The sequence below is a fragment of the Halyomorpha halys genome, unplaced genomic scaffold (assembly GCF_000696795.3).
Source record: "Halyomorpha halys isolate HHAL.00 unplaced genomic scaffold, Hhal_1.1 Scaffold256.1, whole genome shotgun sequence".
In the NCBI taxonomy this organism is placed as follows: domain Eukaryota; kingdom Metazoa; phylum Arthropoda; class Insecta; order Hemiptera; family Pentatomidae; genus Halyomorpha; species Halyomorpha halys.
Genome location: NW_027108006.1, coordinates 497,738 through 516,921, shown reverse-complemented (window position 1 = coordinate 516,921; position 19,184 = coordinate 497,738). Strand labels below are relative to the sequence as shown.

General features: G+C 31.9%; 1 protein-coding gene across 3 annotated transcripts in view; it reads left to right on the top strand.

Moving 5' to 3' along the window:
• The window catches only part of PCB (Pyruvate carboxylase), a 576,937-nt gene that overhangs the window by 370,739 nt on the left and 187,014 nt on the right, over positions 1–19,184 (top strand). The gene's annotated exons all lie outside the window — the stretch shown is intronic.

Below are 19,184 nucleotides of genomic sequence, written 5' to 3'. Positions count from 1 at the left end.
ATTTCTATCATTTTATCTTAACATAGTTTCAGTTTGTATCTTTTTAGCCCTGATGAAGCCCTGCAAAGTGGGGCGAAACGTTGGAAAATAAATAGTTGTAAACTATTTTTGTTTCACTATTGACCGCAACCCTGACCATCTCCCTATATATATCAATTTTTACGGTCAACTATACATACATATATAAAAAATACTTCCTTGTTAATAAAAATAATAGAAAATTGCAATTTAGAATGTTTAACATATACTTTATAAATAAATATATATTTCATTATTCATTATTCATAGATTTCAATTATGGAGATGGTCAGGAGTGCGGTCAGAAGAAAACAAAAAATAGTCGTTACCTATATCGATATAGATTTCATATAATAAATATATATAAATTTCATTATCATTGACTGCAGGTCATGAAAGATTAAATATTAAGTTTACTACAAAACTGAGAATGCAATATTGCCTCCGATGATATATTAATAGTTTAAGCAATTATTCAATCAAATTATTTTTTAATATAATATTCGAGTTGCCTACCTTCTACGCCATAACCCCTGATGAAGACCTGAAATTCAGGTCGAAACGTCGGCATAAAATAAATAAATATGGTTTTGTTTATTTTTGTTGTTCTTTGCTGACCGCACCCCCCCCCCCCCGACAAACTTCTCCAATTATTTTTTAATATTTTATTACGAATCAATTTTTCTTCATACTTGAGCAACAGGAAAATAACTCAGGCTAATTGAAAGAAAACAACTAAAACTGCTTGAGTAAATTTTGCAATGCCCTAAAATTTAGTCTTAAAATTAAAATTACCATTATATTTGTAATTTATGAAACAGTGTTATATTTAATAATTTTACAATTATTATCACATTATGAATTACAAGAAATCTTTGTTGCATAACGGTTTTAATAAACTTTTTTTTTCAATTCAGCAAGGAATTTAAAAATTTAACAAGGATCATTAAATGATTTTATGATATTGCAACAACAAAATTTACATTGGCTTTATCTACTATCATTATCCTATTTCGATCTATTTTAGTCTTCTGAGTATCTTTATATAATTATGTGCTGTTCTGTTACTTACTAGGTTATTTTGAAAAGTTATGTTATTAAATTATTTTTTTTGCGAAATTTGTGTATTATTTATATTTCTCTAATTTACTTTTTTAATTGTTTCAGGTAAGTGATCGGAGTTACGCCATAATTATTAATCTTCTGCGATATATAGGTACATTATCTTATATATTACATATTATAATCATTGAAATATGTTTCCCTTTCTAGTAAAACTGAGGTATCTTACTAACCAGAGAAGGGTATGCACGAAAATTAGAAACATTAGACACGTGTCCTAGTGTTCCTGCCAATGAGCCTTATGTTCTAAGAACAAAAAATATTTTACATAATTTTTAAATTTATTCATTTACTTACTTATAGAATATATAGTAAGAGAAATTATTATGGTAGTGAAAAATTTTGCATTCGGATTTTCGACGGTAATGTTTTAAGCTCCCTTAGTCCAAATCACTAAGTATCACGAAATGTGTATGTGATCAAACAAGTCTTAAGTGCGCATGTGCTCAGCCTAGCTCAAAAGCCAGAAGTCGTAGGAAAGTTTTTTTTTTTATTATTTATTTATTGTAATTTAGAACTGTACAAAATAATACAACAGGTAAATATGTAGTATGTTTCATATACACTTGAAAATCTTGGGAAGGAACCACCCATTGGTGGTACTTCAAACATTAATTTAAACTAGAAGGTCCCGTGGCCATCTTCTTTTCAGACGCCTCGGAGGATTATCAGGGATTGTTTATGGATGAAAGATTAAGAATTAATGGGTTAGGATGGTTAAGGAGTTTGGAATAAAAAGACGCATATCTGTTTTGGGTCAAATCTGCAACGAATGGGATGTTAAGGTCTTTATGAATGAGTTTATTTGTGACGTAATAAGGAGCATCAACGATTTTACGTAGGATTTTGGATTGTAACGATTGGATGCGGGAAGAATTTGATGGTTTGGTGGAGCCCCAGAGCTCAATTCCATATGTCCAAATTGGTCTGATTATTGAAGTGTATACTAATTTTTTGTAATGAATGGGAAGTTTAGAGCGTTTGTCAAGTAAGTGTTGTAGCAATCGGAATCTACGAGCAGTTTCTTGTCGTTTCAGTCTTGTGTGTGGATTCCAAGTAAGTCTCTTGTCAAGATGGAATCCTAAGTATCGAATCTGCTCAACACGTAGGAAAGTTAAATTACTTATTTTAGTTGGACAAATGCCTGACGTCATGGAATAAATTTTTAACAATTTTTTTTAATTTTCCCCAAAATGTCTCTAAAGATTTTGATGAAATTCAGTGAATCCAAGACAAATGATAGACAAAAGTGATGTTTGCTACCATGTTTGCTAAAGGTTTTTTCCTTCATTTAAATGGTCTAACTTGGCTTAAATGCCGAATTTTTAAAATTCTATCGCTAAGGTACCTTGTTAATTTTACAAAAGTAAACAATTCTCATTGTTAGCGATAAAAAACAATGAAATAAGACAATATTTTAAAGAATTTCATCAATTACTAAGGAAGAAAAATAAAAAAATTGGCATCCGATTCGAAGGGGAAAAGCCAATACCACACTATATTTCCTAATTGCAAAGCAATTGGAAATTTTTGTCCATCTCTGACGCTTTGCAATAATACCTAAAACTAATAGCTAAAATTGCCATGGATACGACGCTTATTCATGAATGAACCATTGATAAATAAATTTCGTATCCATGGCAATTGTAGCTATTAGTTTTATAGTTGCCCAACTCTGCAAAGCGTATTTATGACTTCGTTGTATTTTTTATACTAATGTATTCTTGACAGGAAAAATTAATAATTACGAGTTTACACAGTAATCAATAAATAATTTATTTAATCAAAATTTTTGCCTTATTAGGTAGGGCCTTTAAATTTTTTTTTCGAGTATCACAGAAATTGCAGTTAGTTGAAAATATTTTTTGGTATCGTTTCTCAACCAAGTTATTCATTCCTGTCTTCCATCAAACATTTCAGGTCTTCTTAAATTCAAATTCTCTGTTAAAATTAAAACCTTACCTTCAAACCCCACTTATACCATCATTTCCTTTCAGTCAAGTTCCAATAGATTTTCTATATTTTTTAAAAATTATTTATTGATATTTACAACTGTATAAAACATACAGCAAGTAAATTTGATCATAATGATAATGATATGATACAGCATGTAGAGAAACTACCCAGTTGTAGAACTCTTTTTTTTTTTATATTATTTATTTGTTGATATTTACAACTGTATAAAAAAATACAACCAGTAAATTTGATCATAATGATAATGATATGATACAGCATGTAGAGAAACTACCCAGAAGTAGAACTCTAAAAACATTTAACAATATTAGATCACGAGTCCATCTTCTTTTCAGGCGCCTCGGAGGATTGCCAGGAATGGAAGAGGAAGCAAGGTTAAAAACTAGTGGGTTTGGGTGGTTAGGGAGTTTATAATGGAAGGAATGATATCGGGTTTGGTCTAGATCGGTTACATAAGGAAGATTTAGGTCTTTATGTATGGTTTTATTAGTAACTAAATAAGAAGCATCGAGGATTTTACGAAAGATTTTGGATTGTAAGGATTGGATACGTGAGGAATTCGAAGGTATAGTAGAGCCCCAAAGCTCAAATCCGTATGTCCAGATGGGCCTTATTATTGTCATGTAGATCAGTCTTTTGTAATGAGTTGGAAGTTTAGACCGTTTGTCTAGTAAGTGGTGTAATAGTCTGAATCTGCGTGCAGCTTCCTGTCTTTTCAGTCTTTGAGGATTCCAGGTTATTCGTTTGTCAAGATGTAGTCCAAGATAACGAATCTGTTCTACAGGGGTAAGAGGCACATTATTAAAGTATACTGTATGACAGTGGGCAGGTTTACGACGAAGAGTAAATGTGTTCTATATTTAAAATCAAACTTTATAAAAACTTCTGGATTAAGTATTACACACTACTTTTTTCTGTTTAGAAACTTAAAAGCTACTTTATTATGATTTGTCTTTTTCCTATTTAAAAAAGAAAAAATTAAATCCGTACCGACACAACCCATGAAAGGTCAGTGTAGTACTTTGTAAAGAAGTATTATTACTAGACCAACGGTTTGGCTAGGAGGTGATTTCATCAAAATCACGCTCAACCGCCATATTTTTACCTAATTAAGAGTTCCCACTTTATGTGGCTGGGTGGACCCCAGATGACTGACCTAAAGCTACAGGTAACTCGTAATTATTTTCCACAGCGAGATTTGAACCCGGGTCCTTTGAGTTACTAGTCCATTGCCTTACTAATGAGCTACCCACCATCTTTTTTCTATTATGTACTGTTATTATTATTCGTTTCTGCTAATGTACTAAGTTCTTTAATTTGTAACTTTGAGATCCTAAAGTTCATCTGATATTTTGGTAGTATTATTCTGAAGAAAAGTGTCTCAAAATAAATAAAATATTACTATTATAAATAAATACTTTTATAAACAATTAAAATACTATTGTTAAACCAAACGATGTGACCTCATTTAAGTTTTGTCTCAGCATTTTATTTTTATAATAACAGATCTAATTTAAATTGTTTTAAATAAGAGAAAGAGAGAGAGAGAGTGGTGGAAATAGAGGTATTTCAGTTTCTACTTGGATTTTCAATTAACTTCATTTGTTTAAGCTATCGCTTACAGCCCCTGGATTAGGCTTTGTATGGTTTTATCTTTATTTTGCAATCCATTACAGAGCCGCAATACTCGTATTCCCTGTTACTGGAGGAATTAACGCTCAATTTGCAGAGTGTTTGCCTGGGACTGAGAGTCCAGACTTGTACCCCGTTCGAGGACTGAACAAACAACAGGTATTGCAATGTAGTGAGATCAGACAGGTCTTGTATTGCAACGAGGGACCAAACTACTGAATAAAACTTGATCTGCGTTCTAGATCATGATGGCAACCTTGTTTTAACAGTTTTATTTTTAATTGTAAATGATTTTAGTGGATTTAGTTATTCAAAATAAATATAAATATCCTCGTGTATAAATATTTATTTATTTAATGTAATTTACAACTGTACAAAATAATAAATACAATTAGTAAACTGGATGAATATTTCAAAAACTTGAAAATCTTGAGAAGGAGCCACCCATTGGTGGTACTTCAAGCATAAATTTAAATTAGAAGGTCCCGTGGCAATTTTCTTTTCAGAAGCTGTGGAGGATTATCAGGGATTGTTAAGGATGAGAGATTAAGAACTAATGGGTGGATGAGTTTATTTGTAACGTAATAAGGAGCAGGAATTTTACGTAGGATTTTGGACTGTAAGGATTGGATGCTTGTATAAATATGAATCTATAACCGACAATATAATTTTAAAAATCAGGTGTGGTGTGTACAACTTTCACTTACCATCCTAATTATGTCCTCTACAACGTTTTGTATAGAATGGTGGGTTTATGGTGGTGTTATCACTATTTTTGTGATTTTCGAAAAAAAAACAATCTAAAGACTATGGGAGGCGAAAATTATAACCAAAACATTTTTCTGTACTAGCCCAAATTCTTATTTAAGTCTATGAAGGTATGAACGAAAAAAAAAAATTCCAAATAATAAATTCTCGCGAAATGGTGTGTATGTATGTTACATATTTAAGTGTGTATGAGGTCAGCACAAAAACGAAATGTCCTTGGAAATTTAAATTATAAATTTATGGCGGGTATACCTGGGATGTGGGAGAAACATTTTCGATGAGTTCGGAAATTTCACATGAGAAAATAGATTTCACATTTTTTTAGGTTTTTCCTAAACAGGTCTAACGATTTTGATCCAACTCTGTAAATCAAAAAAAAATATTAAGTGTTCTTTAATCTTGGTCTTATATTGCAGTAATATAACAGGATTTATTTTTTTTGTTTTTCCTTTCGTTTGTTGTACTTTAAGATTAACTTAAAAAAATATACTAGTTCTAAACTCAATCAATTTAGCCCTTTAGAACAAACCACTGCTGTCGTAAAAATGTGCCCCAGTCTGTTCGATGCTTTTAAACATAATAAAGCCCGAAGCAGTGTTGCGGTGTTTCGGTTTTATTCTCCGCAATAAGCCTTACTCATTTGAGGGCGAATTTTATCGCTCCTATAAAATACATAAAGTATATTCTGACACAGGTCCTTAATACTTTACTTCCCATCGTAAAAAAAAAATTCTTGTTTTTTTTTAACGTATACTTTGTAACCAATGCTTTAATATAACTTAAGCATTATTTTTATTACTCCTATAAACATTCATTATTTAAACTTAATTTAGTACCCGTAGGTTGATATGCAGAAAGCCTTAGTCTCTCCATTCACTATAAAAAAATATATCTTGACTGTTAGTGGTGCGAGTACTACAGATGGGAAATGGGCAAATATTACAAAGTATATTTAATATAAGTTCATCAATATAAATTCAGTGATAAATTATTTTAGTATTTTTTTTATTTATTTATTTAATGTAATCTACCGTCGATTCCGACTATTACAACATTTACTAGACAAACGGTCCAAACTTCCAATCCACTACAAAAGACTGATCTACATGACTATTATAAGGCCTATCTGTACATTCGGAATTGAGCTATGGGGCTCCACTAAACCATCGAATTCCTCCCGAATCCAATCCTTGCAGTCCGAAATCCTTTGTAAAATCCTTAATGCTGCTTACTTTGTCACAAATCAAGTCATCCATCAGGACCTCAATGTCCCATATGTTGCCGATTTGGCCCGAACCCGATATCAATCCTTCCATAATAAACTTCCCAACCACCCAAACCAACTCGTTTCTAACCTGGGTTCTCCTTCACTACATAATAATCCTCCTAGGAGTCTAAAAAGAAGATGGCTTCGAGATCTTCTCGTTTAAAATTTTTTTTGGAGTTCTATCAAAGCGTAGATTCTCCACATGTTTGTACCATGTCATAATATCTCTAACAGGAAATTTACTTGATGTGTATATATGTATACAGTTGTAAATAACAATAAATAAATAATTAAGAAAAAAAATTAAATTTACAACTGTACAAAATAATAAGTAAATATGTGGAATGTTTCATTTACACTTGAAAATCTTGGGAAGGAACCACCTATTGGTGATACTTCAAACATTAATTTAAATCAGAAGGTCCCGTGGCCATCTTCTTTTCAGACGCCTCGGAAGATTATCATGGATTGTTAAGGATGGGAAATTAAGAACTAATGGGTTATGATGAGTAAGGAGTTTAGAATGAAAAGTCGCATATCTGTTTTGGCCCAAATCTGCAACGAATAGGATGTTAAGGTCTTTTTGGATGAGTTTATTTGTAACGTAATAAGGAGCATCAAGTATTTCACGTAGGATTTTGAATTAAAAGGATTGGATGTGGGAGGAATCTGATGTTTGAAGAGCTCAATTCCATATGTCCGAATTCGTCTGATTAGCAAAGTGTATAATATTTCTTTGTAGTGAATGGGAACTTTAGAGCTTTTATCAAGTAGGTGTTGTTGTAATCGAAATCTACGAGCAGTTTCTTGTCTTAGTGGATTCCAAGTCTCTTTTCAAGGTGTAGTCCTAAGTTTCGAATCCGTTCAACAGGCGTTAGTGGAGTATTTAGAAAAGATACTGACAGGAGGATTTTAGTAATATAAACTTCAATATTTCCCTTTTGTTAAAGTAAAAAAAAACTCTTAGTGAATTTACTGGAGTAAAGTTATTAGAGTGCTATCAATGGGTAGTTTCTCAACAAGCTTGTTTTATACCATTAAAATCTATTATCAAATTTACTAGATTTATTTATATGTAAATACAGGTGTAAATTTCAATAAATCAATAAAAAAGCGGGTGTTTGAAAAGTTTTTTTTTTTTAATTTATTCATTGATATTTACAACTGTATAAAAAATACAATTAAATTTGATCATAATGACATAATGATATGATACAGGATGTAGAGAACTCTAAAAACAGTTTACAATATAAGGTCACGAGGCCATCTTCTTTTCAGGCGCCTCGGAGGATTGCCAGGAATGGAAGAGGAAGCAAGGTTAGAAACTAGTAAGTTTGGGTGGTTAGGGAGTTTATAATGGAAGGAATGATATCGGGTTGAAAAGTAACTATAATATTTTTTTGTCTTTTACTGTCCTCATTATTTATTTATTATCGTTAATATAAGAAGTTACTTTCTCATAGAGAAGGCTGCATGGTTACAAATCGATATTGGCAGACTTTGTATTAGCTCGTTGGCGGTAACTGGCCAAGCTGAGTTTAATCACTCAGAGATTAGCCAACTTTACCAACTCCGCTCTATAATTAATTAACCCGATGCATAATTAATTTGTGCGTGGACTGAATTTACTTTGAGGCCCACAAACGGCAGTTGATACAAAGAGAATTTACATTTGGCTTCCGTGATGACTGATAATTTGAGGGGGTGGTATTTAACAATAAAGGCGATTAGATTTTCAGATAAACACTTTTTTATTTAGCTGTATAGCAAAAATCACTGGTGGATTTTTTACCTCAAACATATGTATTCTTTTTATTCTTTAGGTATTTTATTAAAAATGTAAGAATTTTATTTATTTTTTATTTGTATTCATATGGAGTTTTATTTATTGATAAATATTACAATATGTCACAACGTTGCTCAATAGGTAATATTTATAAATGATTACATTCATACTAAAATAAAAACAACTAATAAATATTTTAAAAAAATACACAAAATCTCTAATGTATATAAATTTTATTTTAACACAAAGCAAATAAAATAAGTAAAATTTTGAACTAATAATACAATAAAATAAACACTAGTCACTTTTACACTATACAACTGACGATCCCTGAGCCTCACTCTATCCCCACGCATGAGATTTATTATATATATATTTTGATTTCTTGTTCGATAGTGCTCATATTTATAAATTAAATTAAAATGTATTCATTCTTATACCATCAACATAATAATTCATTTTAAATATATAACGTTTCGTCCAACCTAAAAACCTTAATTTTAATTTCATAGCCTTACTTAAGCATTAAAAATATTCTCTCCAGTCTCGGGACTGGCCGATACAAGTTAAACTTTTGGAAATGAAATAATTTATTAAATTTAATAAGGATATTTATTTTACAAAACTACAATAACATTTTTATTTATTTTATTTTATTTTTTTCGGCCAAGTCTGCCATTGGAGTCCTATACTGCCTAACTATGATTGGGTGTGGAAGTTCTTCATTTTGTGGGACCGCCACTCAATGAAAAAAGTCAACGTCCCAGGCCGGATGCGAACCGGCACCGCCAATAGACATCAAAAATTGGTAAGACTGAGTCTTAACCACTGAGCTATGGGCGGCCCTTTTTTTTATTTTATTATACTATTTATTCGTTAAATAACAGTATTTCATGATAACAATATTATCATTAACTAATAATACGAATAATAAGTATTATTTGTTAATGATAATATGATTGGCTTGTGATAGATATAAAAAAAAATATAAACATTTGAATGAATCTCATCAATTGATTCGTCAATTGTTATACCATTTATTGCATTACTTTCTAATAGTGAGTTTGTCATTATATTTTGTCTAAGTTTCCATGGGGATTGTAAAATTGCAATCACTTGTAATAACGGGCAATAGTAAAATGAGGCAGGCACAGAGTTGATAACCTTAATATTATCATTTTACTAAGAGAAGAGGGAATGGTAGAGAGAGTAGGAAAAAATAGAGTGATTCTTTGCATGAATCACGATTACAAAGGAAAATTCTGCCAGCAAGATGGCGTTGTGTTAAATGTCATAATTATAGTATTGTGAGCAGCCTGATTCAAAGTTAATGCCATGTGTTAAATGCAAAAGTGCTCATAGCTGCTTTCTGAACAACTTGTTTTATTCCAAGGACCCGAGTTCAAATCTGGCTGGGCAGAAAATTTTTTTTCTGTTATACTATAGCCGTGAGACACTCCTGTGACCTTCCTGGGGTCCACCCAGCCTCTTAAATTGGATACCCTTAATTGGGTAAAAATCTGGCGGTCGATTCTGACCAAACCGCCTCCTTGCACAACCGTTGATCTAGTAAGAGTACTTCTTTACAAATTACTGAACCCCTGACCATCATGGGTTGTAGCGGTACAGATTTTAATTAAATTTTTAAGCCTTAAGAAATTAGAAAAGAAAAAAAATCTAACAGTTTCATCACATTTATCTTTCCTCCACCTCACTTGTTCCTTATTTCATCCTACTTTTTTTCATCGCATTATTATTTGTGTCTATTACTTTATTAGAATTTGAAAACGTACAAACCAAACATGTACTATGAGCAACTCACATAAACGACGACGGATGAAATAGTATGAAGCTCCGATGGTCTGTTGCGTGACGTGATTCTAAATTCAGCAGACCTATTAATAGGGGCTCAACCATTTTAAATATTATATCGTTTTGCGCATGCTAAAAGAAGGAAATATTTACATAAATTAAGGACCAGGACTATTCCTACTATTGTTTCTATGTTTTTATTCGTCGTAAACAACTATTCCTCTTAAGAATAATATATATTTGTAAAATATATTTTTTTATTTAATGAAACATTTTAATTGTATACAAACAACTATTTTTACCAATGACTCCCGAATCCGTAGTCTATTAATTTATATTTAAAATAATATTTACAAAAAAAAAAAAAAAATTGTATCCAAATTAAGTCTCAAAACACTCTTATTTATTATTTCCTTAACCGTTAAATTTATTTGTATTATTATTCATTTATACAAAAAATACATGTTATACATTTATTTGTAACAATTTTAACAAAAAACATAATTACTAATAAATTAACATACCTCAAATATAAATTTACACTTCACATCCAATAATTTAAAAACTTTTTGCAGGCTATTCTGTTAAAGTCATTAATCCCTGTCAATTTACCCAATGAAAAAATAAAACAATAGGGAATCATATTAAGTTATTAATAAGTTTGCCATAGCTTGTACTTTTTATCAATTTATATTTTTGCAATGGTATTAATGAATTAGTGCATGAGTCTCTCATACCCTCCTGAATAAAAAATATATATATATTTACACTCCGGATTGGTTCTAAATATATTTAGACAGCTGTGTTTTTCCAATTGGCAGTTTCTTGATTTTCTGAACAAAATAACTTTCCCACTATAAACAAAAATAGTGATGTCCTCTCCCGCGTCACTAGTGTTTTCCTTGGGAATGATTTAGACGGGCATTAAAGGAGAGGGTCTCCTCTCCCGGTAAAGTCAACTTCCTCAGTCCTCGCCAACTGGGCTAATCCGATCAGTCTGGTTTGGGAGAGTTTGGAGTTCACGGCCTCTTAGCTCTGACACTGAGTCATTGCCTCCGACCATTTGTAGCTTTATATACCTTGTGCAGTGTTGAATCCTCATTTGTGAAAATCTGCTAAATCATTAAAAAGAAATAATAATACAGATTTTTACGTTACAGACCACCATTTACACATTTGCTACTACATCATTGATTGTGCAAGGAGGTGATTCGGTCAGAATCACTCGCAACCACCAGGTTTTCTCCCTATTTAAGAGTACCCATTATTGTATAATATAAACATATATTTATTTTTATTGTAATGAAGGAGAAATACATCATGACTCTTCACATTTCTATAAATTACACACACTTGCAAGGAATAAATAAAAAATAAAAAGGTCTCCAGAATATAAAGTTGCCACTCTATACTAAAATGGCTTCCTATGATGCCTGAATAATTAGTTTGACTTGAGTTCTTTTTTCAGTTACATTCATTTAGTATTTGGATTAATTTTGTCATAATTGGCCTTTATTAAACTTACATATTCATAAAACCATAGATCATAGAAAAAAAAAAACAACCAATAAATCTAAACATTAAAAAGCACAAGTAACATTGATTTTCAAATAGTTTACACAAATGACAAAACCGTAGTAATTAAACGGTATGTCGAATAGTTTTTCAAATAAAAAATGTAGAACTATTATTTTTCTTTAAAAACCGACCTTCTCTTTTCTAAATAATTGAAGTTATTATTCAGAAAATTCACTTAATTGGCGCCGAAACGGTATGACTTATACGCTTCGGGTCAGTTGCCATATCAACTCATAAATATCATCTATTTTAATAAGAAATATTCATATCGTCTCAACATGTTTATTTTCTTATAACTCCTACGTTTCGGTCATTCTCGAGGATATCTTATTTGTAATATAATTTATAAACAGCAATGTTATTAAAAGGTTGCAGGCTAATCTGGCATAGTCAAATTATATCTTAGTAAATTAACTTTTTTTTTCCACTACTTCAGTTATTCTAATTTTCTTCAAAATGCAGAATAACCATGCAAACTTGCTGTTAAAGCAAGGCGCCCCCTCACTTCTGAACAAAAATTCATGATGCCATCTAGTGGTACGAGACCTGGGCAACCATCTTGGTTCCCAAAAAAAGGGGTGAGAACCAAGAGAATAGACATCTTGACCTCTACAAGGGAAGAAAGACATAGAACATTTCAAAAAGGTCTTTTCTGTTAACGGTCATGAGGAAGTAAAACTTCACACCCAGGCGAGAGAGGCGGCGGCGGCGGCAGAGGAATGAGGAGAAAGAAACAAGAGAGAACCATTATTCCATTCTAATATTCACACCAGGCACCAACCTTCAAGCTTCAAGAATATCTCAACCATGTAAAGTGTCATACTTTCATCAATCACTATAATGAAATCAAATTTATAACTAACATATATTGTTACAACTTTTGTTCAAACCGTATAACAAATTGTTTCAGAAAGCTTAAAAGAGAATAGAGGTTACTTCATTTAAAAAGCATAATATCAATTTATTACAAATACAGTCCATACCATCGATACCAACAAATTACAAGTTGTTCCTTATTCAAACCAGCTTACCAGCATAATAATTAATTTGGGTAATATCCCTAAACTTTTATTCCGGGGAATATCTGAGTTAAACAATTGCTGTAATATTATAAAAAGATATCCTTGAGAATGGTTGGAATGGCCGAAACGTAGAAGTTGTTAGAAAATAATCGTGTTGAAACTGGATATTTTTTATCATAATTAATAAACAAACCAGTCTCAAACAAGAAATTAAATTATATAGCAATAAATATTGCGTTTTTGTAGACGTTTTCCTCGATTACCAGCAAACCATGAAAAGTCTCACAGGCAAGGAGAGAGCGAAATGTCCAAGTCCTGATGATGATGTTTGTGTCTCAATACACTATCAAGGTTTACTTACGAACACATGCAATTTTGCAGGACTTGAATATTTGGAACCTTAAAAGTACATTTTCGTAGTAAACTTGAATTAAATTTTTTTTACGCTTCCCCACACGAGATGGATCTAAGTCACAAATACACAAATTCTTTAGCTATTGTTTGAAGTAGTTGAATTTTGATTGCAACTGCAATGCCAAATTATTTTCTTATTTTTTCACAACAAAAAAAAAGCAATAATCTAGATTTATTTATTATTTAGCTGGAAAGTGGATTTATTTTAAGAGCCAAAGGATGGTAAACTTCGATTAAAACAGACGTCATTTTGTTTACAAGAGGTTGCCAAAATTTCTCTTTTGAAGATTCAATTTTTTCTTTTTTAATTCTATGCACGTGCTTGCTGAAAAACCAGGTCATTGATTCCAAGCTTACATAGTTTAATAAAGAACTGAAACTATTATTGATTACTAACATGTACCTTTTGTTCATTTTTTGTCAGACAAATGCTATTGACATTGTCTTATTCGTTATTGTTGAGGAACCAAGAAACGCAGATGTAAAGCACTGTGTTACTAACTCCAAGGATCCGTGTTCGAATCCAGCTGTATCAGATACTTCTTATTCTTTTACTGTCATGAATTCAACCCTGTGAGTTTTGGAGCCCTACTGGGGTCATCCCAGACTATTTTTTTTCTTACCTCCTATATTTTATTATACAACATATACAAATATACATAATAGATCGATTACATATATATAAACATTTTAAACAATCTTGTATTACCGCATGGGATTTTAAGATGAGAATTCAGGGTCCCCTGAAGGCGGTTTATACATTGATAGCATATTTTGGGGGGGACTCACTTAGAGTGGGAAGGGACCATTCCGGCTGGTGGTGTTGAAGGTGTGGGTAACTTCAGGCTGCAGAACCAGAAGTCCTTCCCTCGGCGAGGACGTCGACCAAGGGGACCGTGCTTTGCCACCACCCGGGTCAACCCAGCCTGCCTGGTATCCTTAAGCGAGGAAGGCATGGGGAGTAGGGTGAGCGATCCCTGTGTCTAACACACAGCTCCTGGTCCTCCAGATTGTGGATTGGGCATAGAAGTAATAACCCGATCCCAACAGACATGCTAGGAAAAGGGTGGTTTGGGATAGACAAGGTCTGTAGAGCCTACCCAAAAAAAAGGTACCAAGTGTTCCAGATTGATTGTTTTTCATTCTAAAAATCTACAGGATTTCACACTCAAGTAGATTAATTTACTGATCTTGCAAAATTGTCGCCCATTCAGGCATCATCAGAAGGCATTATTTTACAATAAAAATAATTGATGCTTAACTCCCATACACATCCTAATGGTAACTAAATTATTTTAAGAAAAGAGATTAAGGAACTCGTTTAGTTATTATGACGAGGTGTGTGGAGTCATATCATAACTGAAAATCTGGTTAGATCACTAAATTAAACTACAATGGAATTTTTTTTTTTATATATATTTTTTTTATTCTTTCTTTAGAGGAATAAAAATTCAAAACTTTACAATGTTGAATTATTACCGTTTTGCAATACACTTTTATGTTTTAACATTTAACGTTTAAAAACATTTCATTATGTATAATTTCTGCAGTATACGTTTAGGCTTTCCAAGTACCAGAATACGAAGAGCTGTGTAGCCAGTTTCAGTGAAGTCATACATAATGTAAATGCCCTCAGAAATGTAGACAGTTGTTACTAATGTACTAGAAGTTTATCTTATGACGGTGAAGTTAGTGACGTCTTGAACTTAGGTCGCTTTGGGGTCTATTCCCAACTTAAATTGGATAAACAGAGGAATGTTTGTTCCGACTTGGAGATGTCAATGCCAGCTTTTAAATTATGATTAAATTAATTTTGTAGGAATTTTGAATAAATAGATCGTGTATGTCTCAATAGAACTGTATTCAAGGAAAACGTAATAAAAAAATCTGATGTGATGCACATATATAACTTTCAATTACCATCCTAATTTCAAAGTAATATAAAAGTAATTATTACATTGATTAAAACGGAATGTTATAAAGTTGTATGAAGCATGCCTTCACCTTAATGCCAGGCACACTTCTCTTTTGGTTGGCTGGTTGGGTTTGAGTGGACTGTATAATTGAAAAATTAAACATGATTAAATGAAAATAAAATTCTATTGTTTAAGTTACAGGTGGTGTAGGATAAAAAAAAAAAACATGTTGTAGCCGAAAAGAAACATTTATGGTTAAAAGGATTAATAAATTTTGAATGACGGGGCTATGGAAAATTGTAGATATAATGAGGTGGTTGATGATGATGTGGCTTTTAGTTATTGCTAGGTGGACTTCTAAGAGCTACTCCAGTAAATCTACTCAATCATGTTAGATCTTACTAATGAGTGAACAAAAAGAAAACATGGACTGTTTCTGGCAGAAGACAAGATGGCTCTCTCATCAGCCTGCGTTCTCTCCTCACCACAGAGAGTGCTGGAGGAGGTTAGTTCTGACTATTGGCCATATGGGCGCTAGTATAACCTACATTATGGCAGCCCCTCTAATTCAACCTTTCGGTTGCCGTAGGTTACCCGGTTGTTGTTCGTTCGGGTTATTTTATACTCGTATATCAATTCCAAGACTCGCTACTCTTTGAAAATTTGAAATAGTCAATTATTTTAATTCGCATTACCATGTGCTTCGGGTTTAAATCCTATTAAACGGGTTATTTGTTCTTAAAATAAATAAAATAGGGCCTCTGATAAACCCGGTCCCACTCCCATCCTACTGAATTTCATGGTATTCCATGCGTGAGTCAAAAATGTTGGAGACACTTTTGTTCAAACTTTATCCTGAAAACCACATATTGCCCAAATTCCCCATCGAACCATTGCAACCCTAAAGCAATCAATAAAATCCTTTATCTCCTTCCATTTGAAACCCGTCAAATCTTAGTGTCCTCTCTTGTTTTCCCCCCACATTGACATTGCTGCCTGGTAATGGACTCTCGGGTAACTTCTAATCTAAACTTAAACGTCTTGTGAATTGCGCACTATGATTTATTTTCCTGATCACTAGAGATACGCACATAACCCAGTATTACGCCGAGTTAAAGTAGCTCTATACATCCTTCCAATGCCAATATTTCCTAGCTTCCTTTCTATTCTGCTTTAGCACACTTGCTCAGCTTCCACTGGCTCATTATCAGTGACGTGGTGAGAGGGATGCGCTGGGATCTCAAACAGCTTTGCTATACCTCCTATGCGTGAGGGATAGAGTGTGCTTAGCTCAGGTCGATAGTGTAAATATTGTATATGAGTGTAAATGCGACTGATGATTAATGACGATCTTATTTATCTTTTCATAAACATAGTTTGATTATGCTTATTTTCTTTATCATTCTGTTTGTATATATTTATAGAGAGATTTTATTTACTTTTATGTATTTTTTTATTTCATTTATTTAGTTATTTTTATTCTTATGTTATTTTATTTTGGTATGAGTGTAATCAGTTATCACTATTACTTATTACCCAAAAACGTTGTGGCAGATTGTAATATTTATCAATAAATACATTTTTTTATTAAAATAGATAAAAAAAAAATCCTTTTTATTCCAAGCAATTAGTACTCAGCGTCCTCCTATATCCTAGAAAATCTGCAATTCAAATTCTCAATCTAATCCCGTACTACCAGGTCCCGTTCATCTAACATCTACCCTCCTCCTCACCGAACTGCTATGAATTTGATAAATCATATTTTACCCGAGCTGGCTTTCACTGGAACTCCATTCCCTCTAACATATGCCATGTTCAACTCTTCCTCTTGTTTAAAATCCTTTTATTTAACTACCTTTTACTTCAAAATCTAATCCAGTATTATAAAAGTACATATAATTTGTAACTACTGTTTTTATATTGTTTTTAATGTATTTAGTTAGTTAGTTTTTTAAATTCGTTTTTCTATATGTAAAATTATTAATATGTAATATAAGATTTAATTAATTTCAGCCACATTGTTTTTTGGCTAATATATGTTAATGCAATAATTCAATTGTGCATATAATTATTCTAAAGTGGCCAAGTTCCGGAATAATAAAAAAAATTATAATGATTTTTTCAATTATATTTCCGGAAATCGGTTTTGAACCTCGAAAAAATATTTTTCTCTTATTCTTAAGTTAATTATCAAATTCTTCCATTGTTTATATTTACTTTTCACTACTAATAAAAATATGGAATGGTGAATCATCTCTAATATACATAATTAAAGATACTTTAGAGAAAGATTTTTTAAAAATTCATCCCTTAAGCACTTTCAGGTTATTTCGATGAGACAAAAATCTAGCTGACATTAAAGACCATTTAATTGTACATTATTTTGCCGAGTTTAATCAAATCTAATTTATAAAAAATTGATACTTTAAGGTGGAACTTCCAGTTGACATTATCGAAATGGTTGCTGTCACATTCCAGGGCTATTTATAGTCATTGTACATTTAGAATAATAATTGTTTTTAAAAAATTGTTTAATATTTTTTTTTGTACATAAGCACCTTTTAGAGACAGACAAAAGAAAAGAAAGTAAAGTTTTTCTAAGGATGTCTTCACTCAGGACTTTCGAAAGATCTTTCTATTATCTACTGAGATAAGAAACCAGGAATGGAGTGAAATCCGTAGCTTAGCTACGCCGGGTACAATCTCACTGGGGGAGATAATGACTAAAAGGATTATCAGATTCTTTTAAATCTGACTTAAAATGAACTCAGTATGTTACTTTTTTTTTCAACATTTCGTCGCCTCGTAACTCCTCGTAAAAATTAATGTTAATGCTTATTCCTCCGAATGACATATTTAAATAATTCTTGAAGTCGGAATTATCTATGTAGATAATCTACAAAACAATGCTTGGAATAATAAAATTACCTGCTGTTTTTTTTAATTATTTTATAAAGTACTGAAGTTCTCTTTTGGATTTTTGTCGTTACTAAGCATCACAACTTATATTTTAGCGACGATATTATCATTGGAAACGCAAAACCAGCCGACCATTGCCAAAGTATATTTTTTTGTTTCGAATTTATTCCAAAAATGATTAAACTTGTGAATTTCGGAGAAAAAAAATCTTCTACGTAATACTTTAGTCTCAAAAAAGTTAATAAAAAAATATTAATGAAATGAAAAATAAATATATTTCATCTGTTCTTAAAATATTTACCTTTATTAATATATATGATGCGTTAATTGTTGATTGATGAGTGTTGACAGTGGATATTACATGAGTTCGGAGCTGGTCTAAGTAAAGAAGATAAATAAATAAAACTTATTTTGTTAATTCATCGTTTTGACTATAATTTGAATCTTTCATCAGGGCGACTGTTGCAAGAGTGCGAATGAAGGTCACCAAATTAATAACTATACATCGATTTCTTTGATTAGATAGTTGAATATAGATTCTAATAAAACGTAAGCGGCTAGTGGCCTTGAGATGAGGCTGGTTGTAAGACTGACGATGAAGTAAGACGGGAGTTGTGCAAGAGATGTGGAGCAACCCTTTTTACCTCAAAATCTGAGGTCGTCCCTAAACGACTTTGAAACAGCTTTTTGTTCTTTAGACTGCTTTTAAGAGTTCGATTTCTTTTGTATTTATGAATGTATATAAGAGAAAGAAAATAAATTACTGTTGGAAGATTATTGATTGACCGTGTGTAAAGATGAAAGGAATATGGTCCGGGTGCGGTCAAAAAAACTCAAATAGTAGAATTATACTATTTTAATGAGCCAACGTTTTGCAGGGCTTCGTCAGGGCTAAAAAAGATACAAACACATAGTTACATAAGGAAAACAAAAACATAAGTGTAAAATAACAGGGG